Genomic DNA, 18,005 nt, shown 5'->3' with positions numbered 1-18,005 from the left:
ATCTGCAGTCCAACTGCCTGACCAGGCTGATAAAAGTTAAAGCTTGCAATTCAAGGCATTGTCTAAATGCCTCTGAACACTGACAGAGTGGGAATATAAACCATCTCTCTAGGAAGCCTCTTGTGGTATTTCACCACACCATTTTCAGTGAAACTGCTTTATTTTCCAGTATCTGTACTTATTTGCCAGCATTAATAACACACCAGAAGCCATGACTTAGTTCTCTTTGATACATTTCATCAAATTCCCAATGTGTTCATTGCACATATACACCATTAGTGAATGGTCTATAAATAAAGCAGGACATGCAACATTTTTAAACTTTGACTTAGAGGAAAAATTTAAAATGCACCACAAATACTAGTTTGGGTATTTTACTGAAATTCTTAAACTTCATATATCCTTCAATTGTCTTTCTCCAGTGACATTAGCATTGAATACCCTGAAATTTGGCAAAACTGAATGGGCACTGTGGAATACAGTGTTCAGGGAGCATTGTAGGGCACAATCAGCTCTTTAAACCTTCTGCTTCATGGGTACAGCCAGGTCAGGGGGCAACTTACATCCTGGTTTTACACTAAAATATCTGTTTTAGAATACTTGTAACTACATCCCCCTTTTCTCTACAAACTTAACCACAATAGAACTAAGAGGTGGCCATTCCATGTAATTCTATGATTGTGAAATGGTGGTTGGAAGTCACAGAACTCTAACCAAAATAAAAAATTATTATTCCCAGAGGTGAAGCAAATGAATGAATTAACTTGTAATGATTCTCCAGGGTGCCTCTGAATTCCTCTGTTCAGTTAATATGGTGAGGGCACTCAACTCTTCACAATTAGTAGGCAAGGAAGGTACTGATCCTGCAAAGGCTAAGTTATAAAATTATGCATGTTTTTGGAATCCTAGGAATGTGCAAAGATTTAGAATTTATACTTCTTGGATTACATTTTTTAACCCAATTAAATCTGACTGTGCCAGATGCAGTAGCTGAAATTATAGATTTGGAACAGCTATTTGGAGAATGTTCCAAAGTAGATGTAAATCAAGCACCATGATTATTTTTAAATGAACCAAGAAGCAATTTGTTTTGTTTAACAAAAGTTTTTTAATACCACAAATTCTTGCATATTTGCATGTGTGTTAGCTGGGCTCTGGATTACATCTACATTGCAAAATAAAGGACCCAGGAAGGAGCAAAAATGTGGAAAGATAATGAAAGATAACTGCTGTTCACCTATCACAGGACAGGCAAGGAAGGCAGTATGAATTGTACAGCATGTGCAGATGTGCAGTTGAAGTTCATTCAGACTATTCAAAACCTATGGAGTTCTGAGACTGATAATATGTTTGAACAACTCCTGAAAGACCTACTGTACTTCACCAAGCTCAGTCCTGCTACCTAACCCCAGCACACTAATTCACTAATCCTGTGGTAGTCAGAAGGCAAAAATAAGAGTGGGTGTGTTAAGATTATTTTCATACTTACCATTGTTGACAAAACTGGGCTATCTTATCACTGTGGCAACCATTTTCCTAATGGAACCAGGAGTTATGCTCTGTCACTTAGGCAAACACATTCACAGCCTTCAGCAAGACTCTGTGTGTGGAAAACACAGTATGTCCCTATTTTTTTCATCCCCAGCTTCATAAAAGCAGAGAACATGCTGAAAAATGCTGAAAGACATTTTAAATTAATTGCAAATTAGTTCTCTATCAGCCTAAGTAGTATTTTCATTGCAGTTGTGGATAGGAAATTGTTCACTGAGAAGCAAAGTTGTGAGAAAATTCCTTGGTTGTATTTGTCATAAGTTTGTATTTTCTTTTCAGTAGTAGAATACAAAATTCTGGTGACAAGTGAACTAGTCAGGTGTAAAAGCTACCTCTGTCAATGACTCAGTCTTTCTCAGTAATTATGGATGAAACAGCAAGAGTCAAGTAGAAACAATAATACCAAATATGCTCACTGAACGGATGGGTTGAGCATGGATGCATTAGGAGACCAGAATCCCCAAGGAAATCAAGGCTTTACCATGGCATCATCAGTTTCCTGTTGCACAGTTGTAATTTCCAGCATTCCATTCCATGAACTTGTCTTTACAGCTGACAGAACTTGTTCTCAGGCATAGTCTATCACTATGCATTTGTGTTTGTCACAAATCCAAAACACTGAAGCCTCTGTATCTCCCCATGCCTTCACTGTGGACTTTATTCTACACATACCCCTCATAACAATAAACAAAACTAAAAAAAAACACCACTACCACCAAAACCCAAAAAAACTTTAAAAAAAAGAAGACACCGCCCCAACTAAATTAAAACAAACAAACTAACTGCACCCCACCAAGAAAACCAAATCAAATCACCCACCCAAGAATCACCCAGGAAGGGAGAAGTAAATTCTAAAACCAGTATTATTACTACAGTCATGCTGGAGATGAAGGTCCTAGGGGCATATATACCAGCAAATGTCTTAGGATTGTTCAAATGGGGAGAAAACACACAAAGAAAATATATGGGTGCCATTCAGCTGCCTTAAAGAACTGCCTAAAGCATGCTTAAATGGGAATGCCTTGAAATAAAGATTTCCTTATTAATTTATTTAGCTTTTACAGAGAATACTCCTGGTCTTTTTTCTCCAAACTCTCTGAGGTAGGTCACAGTGGAAAAGAAAAAGGATAATTGTATTGCTGTCATGAGCTTTTCCATAAGTTCTAAGACTAAAAACTGTTCAGACTTAGTTTCTAAAACACTGTATCCAACAACTCCTCTACTCAGACTTCCAGGTAGCCTGCTTGTTCTCAAATGGAAGAACCCAACTTGCATTAACAGATAAAGCTGTCCAGAAGAACAGTAAAAACTGAGAAGACAGAGGGCAATGACTGATTCATTGTATTACAAAAAAAGTATTTCACTCAATCACAGAATTGTTGAGGCTGGAAGGGGCCTCTCAAAAGCATCAGAGTTCCTCAGAGCTCGTAACAAAGAAAATTCACTAAAAGCACTAATAGTCACTTCTGGAAGATCCCTTGTGGTCATCCATCCAACACAGACATGAGAAGGTAGAATGTTTCACAGGAGCTAGCCAGAAGTACCGTTCCTCAAAAAACCCCAGTATTTATTGCAGGAAACAGCTGACTCTGATGACTACCTGGTAAGTCATGCTGCTTTCTGTAGAGACTGACATGCAGCCAAAAGTCCACAAAGTCTTCAAGGTTTTCATAGAATCTTAAAATGGTTTGGGTTGGAATGGGACTTTTAAAGGTCATTAAGTCCAACCCCTCTGCAATCAGATGGGACTTCTTCAATTTGATCAGATTGCTCAGAGTCCTATGCAACCTGGCCTTCAACACTTCCACAGTTGTGACTTCCACAACTTGTCTGAGTAGCATGTGCCAGTGTTTCATTATCTCATAATAAAAAAAATTCTTCCGTATTGCTAGTCTCAATCTACACTCTTCTAGTTTAAAATCATTATCCTCTGTCCTGTTGCTACTGGCCCTGCTAAAAAGTCTGTCCCCATCTTTCTCCTAAACTGCCTCTAAGTACTGAAAGGCTACAATAAATTCTCCCTGGAGTTTTTCCTTCTCCCAGCTGAACAATTCCAACTCTCTCAGCCTTTCCTCACAAGATATGTTCTCCAGCCCCTGATCACCCTTTTGATACTCCTACAGACCTGCTCCAGCAGGTCCCTGTCCCTGCTGTGCTGGAGCCTGGCTCTGGATGCAGTGCTCCAGGTGGGTCTCAGCAGAGCAGAGCAGAGGGGCAGAATCCCCTCCCTGCCCTGCTGCCCACGGGGCTCTGGGCAATTTTAGAGAGAAAGTTTTACAAGGAAGCTGTAGTTTCTGTGTGATGTTTCAAGACCAGCATTTCCAGGATTGGCAGTGCTCAGCCCAAACTGAAAAGACCCTCTGTGGAACAGTGCTGAACAGCCATATCCTCACAGTGATTTGCATCCAACTCACGCTTGTTCTGGTACAGGGGGTGTTCTTTATTTTTACTGCTCTTGAGCTACAGCAGAAGTGGTGTTTGGGAGGAGGCTTGACAGAAATGCTTGCTCCTTCAGGTACTGCATTCGGCAATTAGTCAATGATGGATGGAAAGAGAAATGGACCTTGAACCTCACCTCTGCACCTTATTGGCAGTCAGGTTGGGAATTAGGATTCTCATCCTCATGTGGCAGCGTTCCAGTTGCGGGCCAACCAGAATAAAGAGAAAGGGAGGGGAGGCTGCTTGCTTTAGAACCAGTTCCATCCTCAGCCTGCTTTACTACCAGGGAGATTATTTGGTACATTTAGTCCACAAAATGACAGAAAAACCCAAAAACTCTTTGGAATGATTGATAAATCTCTGAACAGATTATTACCCATTTTCTTTTGCAGCTGGCCATTGAAAGAAGTGAAATATCAAGTCCACAATCCAGCTGTGAGAGTTGGCAACAATCAAACATTCCAGAACAAATAGAGACAAAAATGCATAATGTCCAATTTCTTATTGAATTTACTGAGATTCTTGATGTCAGTGGGATGGCAAGATTCAGAACTGAGTTCACTAGCATTTCAGGAATAAGCCAGAAAAATGAGACAAAATATCTATTTTTTCACTGAAGCTTGATATATACAAAGACATTGAACTTTATTCAGATGCCTGAAAGATTATATTTCTGATAGTCAGTGGCATTCTGAATGACCATGAAAAATGTTCCTTTCATCCAATAATGTGTATTCATGCCATCCTCAGGAAAAAGAGATTGTCACATATATATCAAAACATGGACTCTATGCCTAAAAATTAATTGGAATGCTTTGCAGGCACTGGGAAAAAGCCAGTAAAGAAAATAATTTGGTCGCTCATTCAATAATCCTTTTCTTAAATTTTAGTCAATACCAGCCTAGAAGGTGGGTGGTAATGTGTGGTTCTAAATCTCAGTAGCCAGTAATGTGCAAAGGTAAAGAAAACATGAAAAGAAGGCTGAAAAACACAGGAATTCACTATTGTATTTTATCACTGGATCATATTTTACTTAAATGCGCACAAAATGTTTCAAATTCTGAAGTTTAAAAAAATACTGCAGGAATCCTAGTGGGTGGGGGGGGTTTCATAATAAGCTTATGTAAGTGCCACTTTCTAATTTGGCAGCAATTTACCCACTGACCTCTCCCTGTGCTTTTTTCCATGTTGCCTGGAATGCCCCTGAGAGAAATACTTGTCTGCAGAATCTACCTGTGCTGTGAAGACTGAAAAAATGCACAGCTTGATATACACTTATTTGTATGTATTACTAGAGGAGGAAGAGAAGCTTTGAGCTTCATATGCATTATTACAGGAGGCAGCTTCAAGTATCCTATGTATCCAGTTTTACTGATAGCTGACTGTTAGGCTTATTTTCTCTTTTTCTTGTTCTTCAAAAATGGTAGGTCTGTTCTGTCCTGTGCCATGCCTCTATTGAGCTAAATTAATTTAAATTATTCTGAGCGTGATAAAGTGGAAATTGCTGTGATCCTAGCAAACTTAGGTTCTACATCTCCTTGTTAAAATGAGCTGTGAGCTGAGTTTAACGTCCATCTTCACCTTTGGTGTCACCTAGTTTTAAACATCTTTTAGTATAGAAGCAGCCTTTATAACACCTTACATATTATTAGGAAATTTTTTATCATCACCCAGAGAGTGGCAATGACTGGAAGAAAAAAGAACAAACAACATACGTCCTTGATACAGGGCAGCAACCCAGACAATTTCATATGAGAGCCTTCGAAGCACAGTTAGATATGTTTCATGTCAAGACACAATAGAAAATTCACCTGAAATACTGTGTGCCATTCACATCTCCCATGTCTGATCGATGAACTGAAGCCAGAAGAGCTTCCAAAAGGAGAGGTGGGAAATAAAAGTTTTGTTTTGCTACATCTGAAAGGAGAGAGTATTGCTCTCTTCAAACTCTCAGATATACATCAGTGGTGGAGAAAAGATATTTAAACTAAAAGACAACCTTTCTGATATTTATGCCATGACACATCAAAAGAACTAGTTGGTAAGAACCAGTAGTGAATGATTAATCTAAACATTCCTCTTTAAAAGAGCTTTTGGAGAAGGCTTTCAGATTAATAATATAAAAAAAATGCAGTTCATTTCCAGACAGGTTTTAATCTGCTTTTGTCTGCCTTTCCCTACCACAGCAAGGGAGCTACACTTCCTAAAGTGTCCTCCTACACAACACAGCCATGATTCACCCATTTAAAACCTTAGAATAGATTTAACAATTTCAGATAGGTTATTGATTTGATGTTACAAGTTGGAACTTGGGAAAGATTTCTTTGCATATTTTAATTCACCAAATATTTCTGGTATTTGAAGCATCAAAAGATATTCATTTTATTAATCTAAAATGAGCATTCTCACCTCTTCATATATGTTAACTATATGGAGGAAATTACATGCAGGACTCTCTAAATACAAAGGCAAATAAAAAGTACAGGATGAGATTAGGAGACTCTTCAAAGAAGGCCAGCCATATGACAAATTTTCTCTAAAGGCTATTTACATGCCAAAGTAGACACCACAATTCTGTAAGTTCATGCAAAACTCTTCAACCAAACTTGATCTCAGTTACACACTAGTCTCTCCATTAAAATGGCGAGCCAAAAGATCCATTTAAATCCCATGTCTTCTTTTCAAGACAAATGTTTCATATCCAACTACCAGTGAAAATACTGATCTGAGCAGAAAGGTGTACCTGCCTCTCTGTGATTTATTTTCAGAAACACTATTCTGCCAGTACCTGGTAGTACAATGCTTGTATAACAAAGTTCTTCCCAGAGAATATATTTTGTCAATTACTATTTCACCCATGACTGATAGACACAGGTACAACACAAATCACCTGCTGCTGGAGCTGTGTAATGCAGAGCATGTGTCCCACTGTGACTTGAATTTCAACAGCAGAATCAAGGTAAAAATGAAACCCTGAGAATTAGTTCAGCTTTTGTGCTCCTTCTTTAGATCAAGTTTTCAACATTATGTCTCTTGATCATTTAGATCAGTGTTCTAGTGGCATATTTTAAACTTTAGGAAAAATATTATTATTAGATACTGTAGTGCAAGACAAACTTCACTTACTAATTCATAGCCTAAGACCTCAATTTGTGATTAAGCCAGAGCATTTGTTCCAGGAAGAACTCCTACCTTCTTTTTAAGGGTCAGGAATTCAGAGTATCACAGTTAGTTGCCCTCACACAGCAAATGAGACCAAATCTCCGCATATGCCCATACTACTGTTTATTTTGTGGAGATTTGTTTTGCTTCTGAAATTCCTTTGTGAGTTGTGCTGTCTGCAAAGAGCTGTAGAGCTTAGTAACTCCATTCTTTCACATAGCACCACCTGGATTTTTGTTCTGTTTTGCTAATAAAGACTGTAAGTAAATTAGAATAAATCAGTTACAGACTACACTTCATTTAGGAAGAGATGGACAAGAAGACAGGGTTTCTGAGGTTTTTTTACCTGCACAGATTTTATTGCTTCCTTGTATTTATGTCTAAAACCAGCTTGAACTTTCCTGCACACAGCTTTGTTGAGAAACTTGATACATTACAGTATCTCAGAATCTTAGTCTATTTCTGAGAAAACCTAGGTGTTGGAGGAGACAAAATAAGATAAATTAGCATGGTTTCTGCATGGCATAAGGTGAATGACCAGTCCAGCAGAGCAATGAGGAACCAGAGCTTCACAACTCCTGGGAAGTTAACTGGAAAGGACACTCAAACATACACACAAGTGTCTCAATAGATAGTCCTGCATGACATTATTTTTTTCACAGCATTCTGGAATATCACAGATCTGTAAACCACATTAAATAGACTTTAGCTGTAAAAATCAATTACAAAAATTAATCTTATCCCCTTTCCCTGAAAGCCTTCCTTATGTTGCTTAGATAATTATATATAATTTTTTTGTAGTAGTAGTAGTAGTTAAAAGAAAAAGCTCTGACCTCTGTGGAATCTGTTAGTTCCCTGAAGCACAAATGTAGGCTTTATTTTACAAAATTGAGGGCACTTATGTTGGGGCTGACAAGCCAAGTAGAATTAATTTGCAGAAACAGGATTCAAAAGCGGGCATCAGTCCAGGAGAAGGAAGAGTTCCCAATGGGAACATTTGCAACCTGATGCTTTTGCACATAAGAAAAATTAACTTAGCTACCAGTAAATCCACTACTGGTTCTCAGCTTTGAGGAGAGGGAAAAATTCTTCCTCTCCAGACACTTCCCCTAGAGATCCAATCAAAGCATGCAGGAAATGCAGAAACACCAACACGCCTCATCAACACCATTCCTTCAAACCCCAGCTCTCAAGGTAGCGTGAAGGATTTCAAAGTACTTGGAAAATTTCTACACCAATTAGTGACAGGGAAGTCATGTCTAGGATAGGTAACTCTGGAGAAGGTGCTATGAATTCCCTGATGCCTTATTTTCTGCAGCTCCCACCAGCACTGTTGCTCTGTTAAAACAACAGGCACCTCAACCTAGAAAAATGGACAGAGTTAAGTCACTGTCTCATGAATTCACCTTACACAGAGGTAAGAAGAAACTAATAGCCTTTCTTTTGCAATACTGGGCAGTACAGGAGAACTCCAGGTGGTTTGGCACCTTGCCATTGATCATACAGGTTCTATTCATACCCCATCAGACAATGCACTATGGCACGACCAAGAAGTGTACGAGAAAAGACTTGCACTGACAAAGTCATAAAGCTCAACTTCTTCCACAGCTTTCCCCAAACTGCACAAAATAAGGAGACTTGTCACTGCTTTTGCCTGGTTTAACCAAGCAAAGGAAATGCTACTCACGTTAGTGAGGCTATGTGCTTTCGTTGCCCTGAGTATCATACTCAGAGAAAATACATGATGCAAAATCATTAACTCTGAAGTGTGAGGGAAGATAGGTAACTCAGTCACTACTGAACAAAGATGTGCAGTCTACTAAATGAGAAAAACTTCCAAGTGTAGACCCTAAAGCAGAGTGAGTAGTTGAAGTGATCCTGTGAAATATGGATATACAAGCCAATTTAACAAACTCATCGGAACAATACATTCACATACCAAGTAAAACAGACCTTTACAGCATAGTCAGCTATATGATACAAACTGACCTTTTGGGTGATTTTGTAATCACAAGAGGGAGGACAAAACTGGAAGATTTATTTAATTTTAAATAATGGCAATGCTACAAAATTCAGTTTTATTATTTCTGCATTAAAAAGATGCTTTTCAATAACAAGTGAATGTTATGCTTTGCCTTGGTGTCCGTGCTATTGTTTTACAGTAAATTCTACAAACTGCAATATCATAGAGCATTACAGGGCTTCACTTGGGAAACCTGAACAATGAAGGAATATTCTGTGCTGGCACCAGTGATTCAAAGGACAAAGATGGGTTATAGTGATGGCCAGTAGATTCAATTCCCGTGATTATGAACCCACAGGAGATGACGGGATGAAGATACTCTACAAAATGTTCCAAATAAAAACAGTCTTGGCTTTGATGTTATTCTGGATAAAACAAACTGCGGGGAAAAGAGTTTTCTATGAAAAAACTCTGTGCCTCCAGCTTCTTGGAAACTTAGCACAAAATACCTTTTGCTTTCACAGGGTGTGAGGCACGGCTTGCAGAACAGAATTCACCACACACCAAAGAGGGCTCAAAACACTCTGTGACAAGGAAGTGGTACTAGCCATTATTAGGCCAGGGCTGTGTGAAAAATCACCCACTGGCATTTCACTGATGGCAAAGAAAGGGAAGGTTAAGTCGCCCACGTTATAACAAAAAATTAGACATATTGGTATAGTTACCTCTGGAATCAGCATTCAAGATCAGCTCTACAGACAACCAATAAAGTAGAAAATTCATAAAAACAAATGCTATTTAAGAGGGGTAAAAAAAGGAAGAGGGATTTCTGTCTATTATTTACATGAGGAAATCTACTGAATTTTTCCTGGAAGACTATGAATAGCTGAAGAACAGGTGGGATTATCACCCCAGTAGTATATAAGTAAAACCAAAGTAATAGAGAGGGGAAGTGGTTTATTTTTTGGACTGTTTAATGCTTTGAGTTATTTTTATTAACACCTACTTAGCTCAAACACTGAGAAACACCTGGAAGAAATATCTGATCCCTTTGCATTTCAGTGGAGGACTGAGAAACTCATAAAACACCTACGGGACTTCCAAAGAGCCTTTTATGGAAAACAGGAGAGATCTGATTTAATATAGCTAGCTGATACTTTTAAAAGGAAAAGAATCCATGACTACAACACCCTAAAGGCATATAAAAGACATCACAGCTTATTTTTCAGTGCTTTGGCTGAAGTGCTCATAATACAGGAGGAACCAATGTCCTCTGGTGTTATCTCACAGGGTAAGGACAGAGCAGTCTGCTACACCACACCTACACACCAACAACTTCAGTACTTCATTTTGCCATGTCAAGACTTTTGTTTTATTTCATAGAAGTGGAAACCAAACCTAATTATAGTCATTGGAGGTTGTAAACTGGTTAGATTCCCCTAATATTTTCTAAACTGGCATGAGCATTTTGGTTGCACTTTAGAAGTGTTTTCTGGAAGGCCAGGAGATGGCTGACAGCAGAGATGAGAGAGGGGAAAAGAGGGTACTAAAGAGATACCTTAATTCATAATTGAAAGAGTTAAAAATAAACTATATTTAGTTGCAAATAATTATAATTAAAAGAGTTTAACTCACAGTTTACATTGAAGGAGAAATCTTTTAAAAGGAACAAAGTAACTTGGCAAAAATAGATAGAAAAAATACAACAGTTTAAATAATGCAATGGAAATACTTAATGCTACTAAAAAGGGAAAAATACATAACTAAAATAGCATTCAACACCTAGACTAACAAATACCACATCACAAACACATTGTCACTTAAAGGCACCTTCACATAGAGATTAAACAAAGTCATGTATCCATTATAATATTTCATCTCAATTAAAAAATAGGCACAGGTTAGAAGCTAAAATCTGAACTTTGTCTACATCTGGGTTAGACAGACACTGACAATTAAGTAGGAGGTAACTTCTCTAAAGACATTATGGTTAATTGTATTCTTTCACCTTGACTGGGACTACCTGCCAGAAACAAGACGCTTAATAAGATAATTTTCCAGGCTATCAGGACTGTTTCTCCAAATCACAGCTCAAGACAGCATGGGGCATAAAAGCCAAACAATAGTAGAAAAATAACCTCATCACATTTCTGTCACCAATGGTATTTTGCAGTTTAAAAACTGCAATTTATGCATGAACTTGCTTTACAGTGAGCTTTATTAGCACTGCAAATGTCTCAGGCCAAGAGTTCACAGAATCTAATAAAAAACTTGGATAATCAAAATGAAGTGTTCAAAACAATCCTAACACCAAACCAAACACAGAGATTTATTTACCGGTTACCTCAATAGGACTGGTAAGCAAGTGGTTTTTCCCCCAAAGCACACACGTTGTTTTGGTAGCAGAAACCAGGTTCTCTGGTTTCATATCCAATTAAAAGGAAGTCTGGTGCTTACCAATATTTTGTTTTATACCAAATTCCTTGAATTAACCCCAGAAAGGTGAGTAGGTGAGGTTTAGGCTAAAACAGCCTAAAGCAAAGTGCTAAAGAGCACCTTAATTCTCTTCGTCAGAGTAACAGCATTTCCTAATCAATGCCCACCATTAAGGTAGGTATGAGTGCTTTTCAGAGCTTTCAGCATTTTCAGGTATCATATTTTGCAATTTTTTCACTCTGGACTCAAAGTTTGAAAATGCTCAGTGAAATAAATTTAACAGTCTATTCATGTCTTAAGAACTTCACATTACCTTTCACAAAGAAGCCAGAGGGACAAATGTATTGACATAAAACCAAAACATACACATGCACACAGAAAGCCTGCAAACACAAGCAAAATTTCTAACAGACCTAGAGGAGAGTCTTCCTACATTCTGTAGGAATTCCTTCTGTATGCTGGTGGAATTTTAATGTTTCTTACCTGAAACGTTAATCTGATCCTGTTTTCATACCACTACAATCTTACCAATTGCATTGCATGCATGATGTAAGTAGCTGCTAATACCAGAATTCCATTCTGCTGTAAGACAAGAACAGTCCTGAACAGCTGACAGCCTCAGCACATTGGCTTACCATTAGCATCAGTATTCCCAAAAGCACAATTAGACCTTGCCTTTCACCTTCCTGAAATGCTATACTTTTATAAAGGCCTTGCCAGGGACTTCACCCAGCACATGTACACTGTAAGGAGTGGGACAGAGGAGCCTGGTGTTTTGTCAATACAAATCACTACTCTTTGAGGGTTAAACCAGGTGGCATTTATACAACAGCTATGGATGAACAGTGAACAGCCACTTTCAGAACAGTGAATATGTTCTGAAAGTGGCTGTGAATATATTTCTGTGTAGGACAGCTCTGGAACATCCCATCTGCAGAGTACAAGAACCATCCTAACCTACAGCAATCTGAAAATAAATATGCTAATAATGTTAGCCCAAGAATAACAGAATTGTTAGGGTTGGAAGGAGATCATTCAGTCCCAGCTCCTGGCCAAGGCACAGTCAACTGGAGAAGGTGACACAGGAATGCATCTCAGTGGGGTTTGAATGTCTCCAGAGAGGGAGACCACCACCTCCCTGGGCAGCTGCTCAGTGCTTTGCCACCCTCAAGGCAAAGTTCTTCCCCATGTTTAAATGAAACCTCCCTTGACCTTGCTGGCCAAACTCCTTCCGATGGACGCCAGGAGCCCACTGGCCCTCCTGGCTGCCAGAGAGCATTCCTGAGTCATGGGCAACCTGACACCCACCAAAACTCCCAGGTCCTTCTCAGCAGAGCTGCTGTCCAGTAGGTCAGACCCCAAACTGAGCTTGGGGTTATTCCTCCCCAGCAGGACCCTACACATGCTCTTTTTGAACCCCATTAAGTTTCTCCCTGACTAACTCTCCCCCCTATCAATGTCCCACTGAATGGCAGCACAACCTTCAGGTGGATCAGCCACTCCCCACAGTTCCATAGCAGCAGCAAACTTTCTGATAGTGCATTCTATCCCTTCATCCAGGCTGTTGATAAACAGGTTTAATAAGGCTGGACTCAGTATTAATCCCTAGGGAACACCATGGACTACAGGCCTCTAAGTGGATTCTTCTTCACTGATGACAATCCTCTGAGCTCTGCCATTCAGCCAGCTCTTGATGCACCTCAGGGTCCATTCATCCAACCCACATTTCCTGAGCTTACCTGTGAGGAGGTTACGTTGAGATAGACAACATCCACTGCTCCCTGCTCATCAACCCATTCTGCCACGCTTGACCCAGATTGGTCAAGCATGATTGCCCCCTGCTGAATCCATGGTTATGGTGATTCCTCTTACATCCCTCTAGGGAATCTGGATGCTTTATTGCCTCTCTGAGGTGTCTGCATACAAACACAGCACGGGGAATATAAAAGGACTAGCAATTCTGTGTGGTCACGGAGCAATGATCTCATCGGAATTACTGGGACAGTGGAATCACTCACATGACCAGAATATTGTCATGGATGGCTGTGAACTTTTTAGAATGGACAGGTCAGAGAGGCGAGGCTCTCTGTTCTTTATGTGAGAGCATAACTAGAATGCCTCAAGCTCTACCCAGGGACAGACAAATGAGTTGAGAACTTATGGATAAGGATTGAGGGTCAGGCTAAAACGGACGACACTGCTGTGGGTGTTCAGTATCAGCCATCTGATCAGGAGGAGGAAGTCAACAGGACTTTATTTTTTAAATCTCTTACAGATGCTCCTGGTGATGCCTCCCACTGTGCCTGACTGGAAGAACAACATGTGAGGAAACCAGCAGTTACACCTTCAGGGAATAGTGTTACAGAAGACACAAAAGGAGGATAAAGCAAGGTAATTAATAAATTAGTTGCTGCTTAGATTGACCTCTATACACTAGATGAGGTGGAGTCAAGAAGAGGGGAGGAAAAACTCCAAATGAAAAAAAAAAATGGTACCTGATCACATATGTAGAGAATGCCACACAATTATCTCAAGAGTACCACCCTCAGGTTTCATAGACTTTTCTAATCCCAGTGTCTGACTTCACAACTTTACTGATGTATTTTACTGGAAATATCTGTGTAAACCAGCTATGTGACTGGAAATGAGCATAATGGCAAGAGAATAAAGAGGGAACTTCAATTTTCCTCTTATGAAGTTCTAGTTTTTAAGACAACCCAAGTTTAATCAGTTTTTCAGCTTGACTGCATTTCACATTCACAGACATTTTTACTGGTGAGCAGAACAATATTGTGCAATAGCGTAATTCCTCCATTCAGAATCTGCTGTGAAACAATGAAAGAGTTTCTAATTCAATTGTGTCTATTTCCTGCTTTTTCTCCCACCCAACTTTTTTGGTTTCACAATTAGACAACGGCCATTTATCAAATGCCAATGATGAAAAGTACCTTTGCGAATCCATGAAGAAAGTAATAGCTAAGACTTCAGATCTAAATTTTGTAAGTCTTGGGAGAAGGGGATATGAAGCTGAAACATATCAAGGAGAAGATGAACTGAACCTAGTCCTCTACCACTGTCCTCCCCAGAATGTAACCTTTGAATTACTGCCTAAAGAGAACTTTACCACTTCAGCAGAAAGAAGCTGTTGCAATTTGTGGAGTTGAAATGCTCTGAGAACAGTTAAGTGACCAAGAAAGAGATAGACACCTTCTGGTGCAATTCCAAGTAAACTGAAATGTGACTACTGGTACTTTTAGCATTAATACCTCTGGCTCCTACAGATTTAGGCACCTTCAGGGTTAGGCAACAACAATAAAGATTTTGAGAATCTAACTGTTGGGTTTAGTCACCCAAATCCCACACCAGCATCTAAGGCCTTTTGTAGATCTAGGCCTTGGTCCAATACCATCTATTGCTGGGAAACAGAGCAATGTCCTTTGTGAGGACAGCTATTGCAAAGGAAGGATACTTTTTTTTACAATACACAAGATGTAAAGAGAAACAAATGTGTTTTCCAATCAGGTAAATAGAGATTAATCACAATCTTTAGACGATTGGTAGTGTATAGCTTGCTATTTTCTCAGGCCAACTAAAACAGAAGAAGAACTCCTCCAATGGGTTTCGCAATCAACTTAACAGAATAGTCCTTCTTCTTCATATTAGCAAAATTCTTACAGTCTCTGTTAAAACTAGTTTGTTGTTTCTACAATTTTGTGTGAGTCAGGAACACAAAAAAATCAGTCACTAAATAACTCTCAGAAGCTATTAAAAACCAAGAAAGTTCAGAGAGCAGAGCACTCATAAAACAACCAGACAGAACAAACAGGTAGAATTATTTTTTGCATGAGGTAAGCGACATGGAAAGTTCTTAAAACTTAGCCATATAGTTTGGAGCCATTCCCTTTAAATTAATTTTTAGTGAAATGGAGAAGAAACAGAGAAGCAACTTAATATGACAACAGATTGCTACCATTGTATTTATCCTATATTTCTTTTTTTTAGAAGAGTCCTCCATCCTTCTCCTGTTTACCATTATTTTAGCAATTAAAAGAAGTATGGCAATTTAATATAGGTGGACGTCCAAAGAGACAATGAATGTTATGGCTAAACCTCTTTCTAACTTTTATCAAGAGTTCCCCAGCCTCCAAGACCCAAACAACTAAATAACCATTCCCAGTGCTTTTGAAAATGTATTCATTAGAGCTCACACAAAACACCTTCTTTGCAGGGATTAATAACCTGGTATCTAAGAAAACATCAGCATTCAGCTGCATTTTAAAAAAAGATTGGAAAATAAGTTGTGTTCATGTGCTAAAAAAACCCCCGTGTTCTTTTACATAATCAGGAACACTTCAAAAATTCTGAGGTGGGACATCATAAAGAGATCCTAGAGAGATGCCCCCTAAAACTAAATAAGCCTGTCACAACATGGAACACCAACCCAGAAAGCTGAAGCTCAGTGGGATGTATCCTTTTCTCTTGCTTCTGGTCTAGTTGAACTGAGCATACAAAAGGTGTAGATTTTTTTCTATCTTACTCTGAATGACATAAATACTTTTCTACCAAATCTAATTAAGTACTTTTTAAAGATATTTAGATTCCTATTATTTCTGAGAAAATTATCCTTTTCATTGCTTCAAAGTAACAAATTTTCTCAAAAAAGATATGCAATTTCAAGGTAGAACTGTTCCTTCGGAAATAAATAACTTTTGTATATGCTCCTAATTTTTTTCTTCTTGAGAAATTGCATAGATAGAGATAGAGATAGAGAAGCACAAATTCTTTCAATGAACACCACACCAGAGCTAAAAAAAAATCTCTATTTTGAGATTTCGAAAAATTACTTGTTTAAGATGCTTTTTTTCAGAACCCTGTGCAGTAATTCTGTCCTGAAGATCTTTCTTTCTTCAGTTTTAACAGACTTTAGATAAAACGGGAAAAAAATGTAATGCTGGGTTTGTCAAATGGCATAAACTGTTTAAACAAAATCTTTCAGGAAATTGTTTTTAAACAGTTGTGCTAGCTGATAAACTTCATAGACTTTGCTCTGTTTCACTTGCCCTACCCAGAACGCCCCTTCTGCAAACTACACTGTGATCTTTCTTTCTCTAAAGTTAAAACACACCTTTCGTTTGGGGAAAAAAAAAAATTGAAAAGAAAAAAAGCCAACAAAACAATTTTTTTTTTCTTTAAATGTTCAACATATATACTTGTGAGCACATTCCTGATATTTACTACCAGGTACTTGCCAAGTCTCTTCAAGTCAAAAAGTGCCTTTTGCTCTTTCTGGAATTTGCAAATAGTAGGCATTTGTCATGTCTTATAACTCTCCACCTCCACTGAACTGTCATGCTGGAAAAGAAAACATATTAAAAGATGCATCTGTGCAAGTTAACTTTAAAACAACTTCTAAACCCACAGTTATGAAAATGGAAAATACATTTGTCTGTAAAGAAAACCTGCAAGTTAGCTAATCAAGCTGTAGCCTCAGGGGTTCAGGCTGGTGTCACTAAGGGCTTTTAACATTTCATGCATAAATTAAGCCTGCAAAAATAACAGAGACTTAACCATACACCGTAGTGTGACTCCTTTCCACCCTGCCCAGCTGCATGTTCAGGGTGGTACTCCAGGCTCCAGCACAGTGTAGAAATACTCCAGCCAGCTTTAAATAACTGATTCATGCATCCAAATCATACTGGGCTCAGCAGGACAGTACTCTGTGCTTGGCAAAATCTAATTTACACAGGTAGAAAGAAGACAGCCAAGACCCTCTTAATAGTTCCAGACTCTTCCCCTTCTATCCCTGTCATCATTTATTGCCTTTTATAAAGGTACATCAGTGCAACTAGGAGGTGTTTTCTTCTCCATCCATTGGACAGCTGTAAAAAAAAACACTGCTAAAGTTTGGGGAAAACAGGTTTTAACCAACTATTTTTCCATATCTTAAACTTGAAGCTGATTTTTCATTTTTGGGTCAAATTACTGAAGCAGATCCATATTTAATTTCAAAATGAGGATGAAGGTCCTGGTTTCATGGGTTGTACAGGGATTCTTCTCACATCAGTTTAGACAGCTCAGGGTTACCCCACGAGCTCCAGGCTTGGCGCCTTTTATAGAAGTGCTGGCACTTCTGGGCACTTCACCCCTGGAATCTTGTCTCAGGGGGAGGTAAATCAGCACCTGCAGCTAGTGAGAAAATGAGCCAGGCATGATTCTTTCAGAGGCAGGTCCTGTGCTGAACTCTGCAGAGGATGCAGGTTTCCCCCTGAATGCAGGCAGTGAGGCAGCAGGCTGTTTCACCACAGGGAAAGTAGGGGCTGGCCCACCATGACAGAAATGAGAAAACTTAGAGAAGGAATGAAAACCAAAGATTATTGGAAGCTGCAAGATGGGTTGAGATTGTAAAATCCAAGCACTGCTGCTGTCTTTGCAAATCCACTCAGCAATTGTGACC

The 18,005-nt window shown here is 38.9% G+C and overlaps 1 long non-coding RNA gene across 3 annotated transcripts in view; it reads right to left on the bottom strand.

Annotated features, from left to right (window-relative positions):
• Positions 1 to 18,005, bottom strand: part of LOC135290716 (uncharacterized) — a 32,722-nt gene that overhangs the window by 12,741 nt on the left and 1,976 nt on the right. Inside the window, exons 2-4 of one of the 3 annotated variants that reach the window (XR_010353501.1) lie at positions 7,499 to 7,624; positions 5,802 to 5,862; positions 1,489 to 1,600 (exon numbers count right to left, since the gene is read on the bottom strand). The exons of 1 other annotated variant lie outside the window; for it this stretch is intronic. This is a non-coding gene — a long non-coding RNA (uncharacterized LOC135290716). Of the gene's footprint in view, positions 1 to 1,488; positions 1,601 to 5,801; positions 5,863 to 7,340; positions 7,410 to 7,498; positions 7,625 to 18,005 lie in introns of those variants that run through there. One more of the 3 variants, XR_010353500.1, reaches the window with a different exon arrangement.

Source organism: Passer domesticus, chromosome Z (assembly GCF_036417665.1).
Source record: "Passer domesticus isolate bPasDom1 chromosome Z, bPasDom1.hap1, whole genome shotgun sequence".
NCBI classification, from domain to species: domain Eukaryota; kingdom Metazoa; phylum Chordata; class Aves; order Passeriformes; family Passeridae; genus Passer; species Passer domesticus.
The sequence above is the reverse complement of the archived record's forward strand: the minus strand, read 5'-3'. Positions and strand labels throughout refer to the sequence as shown.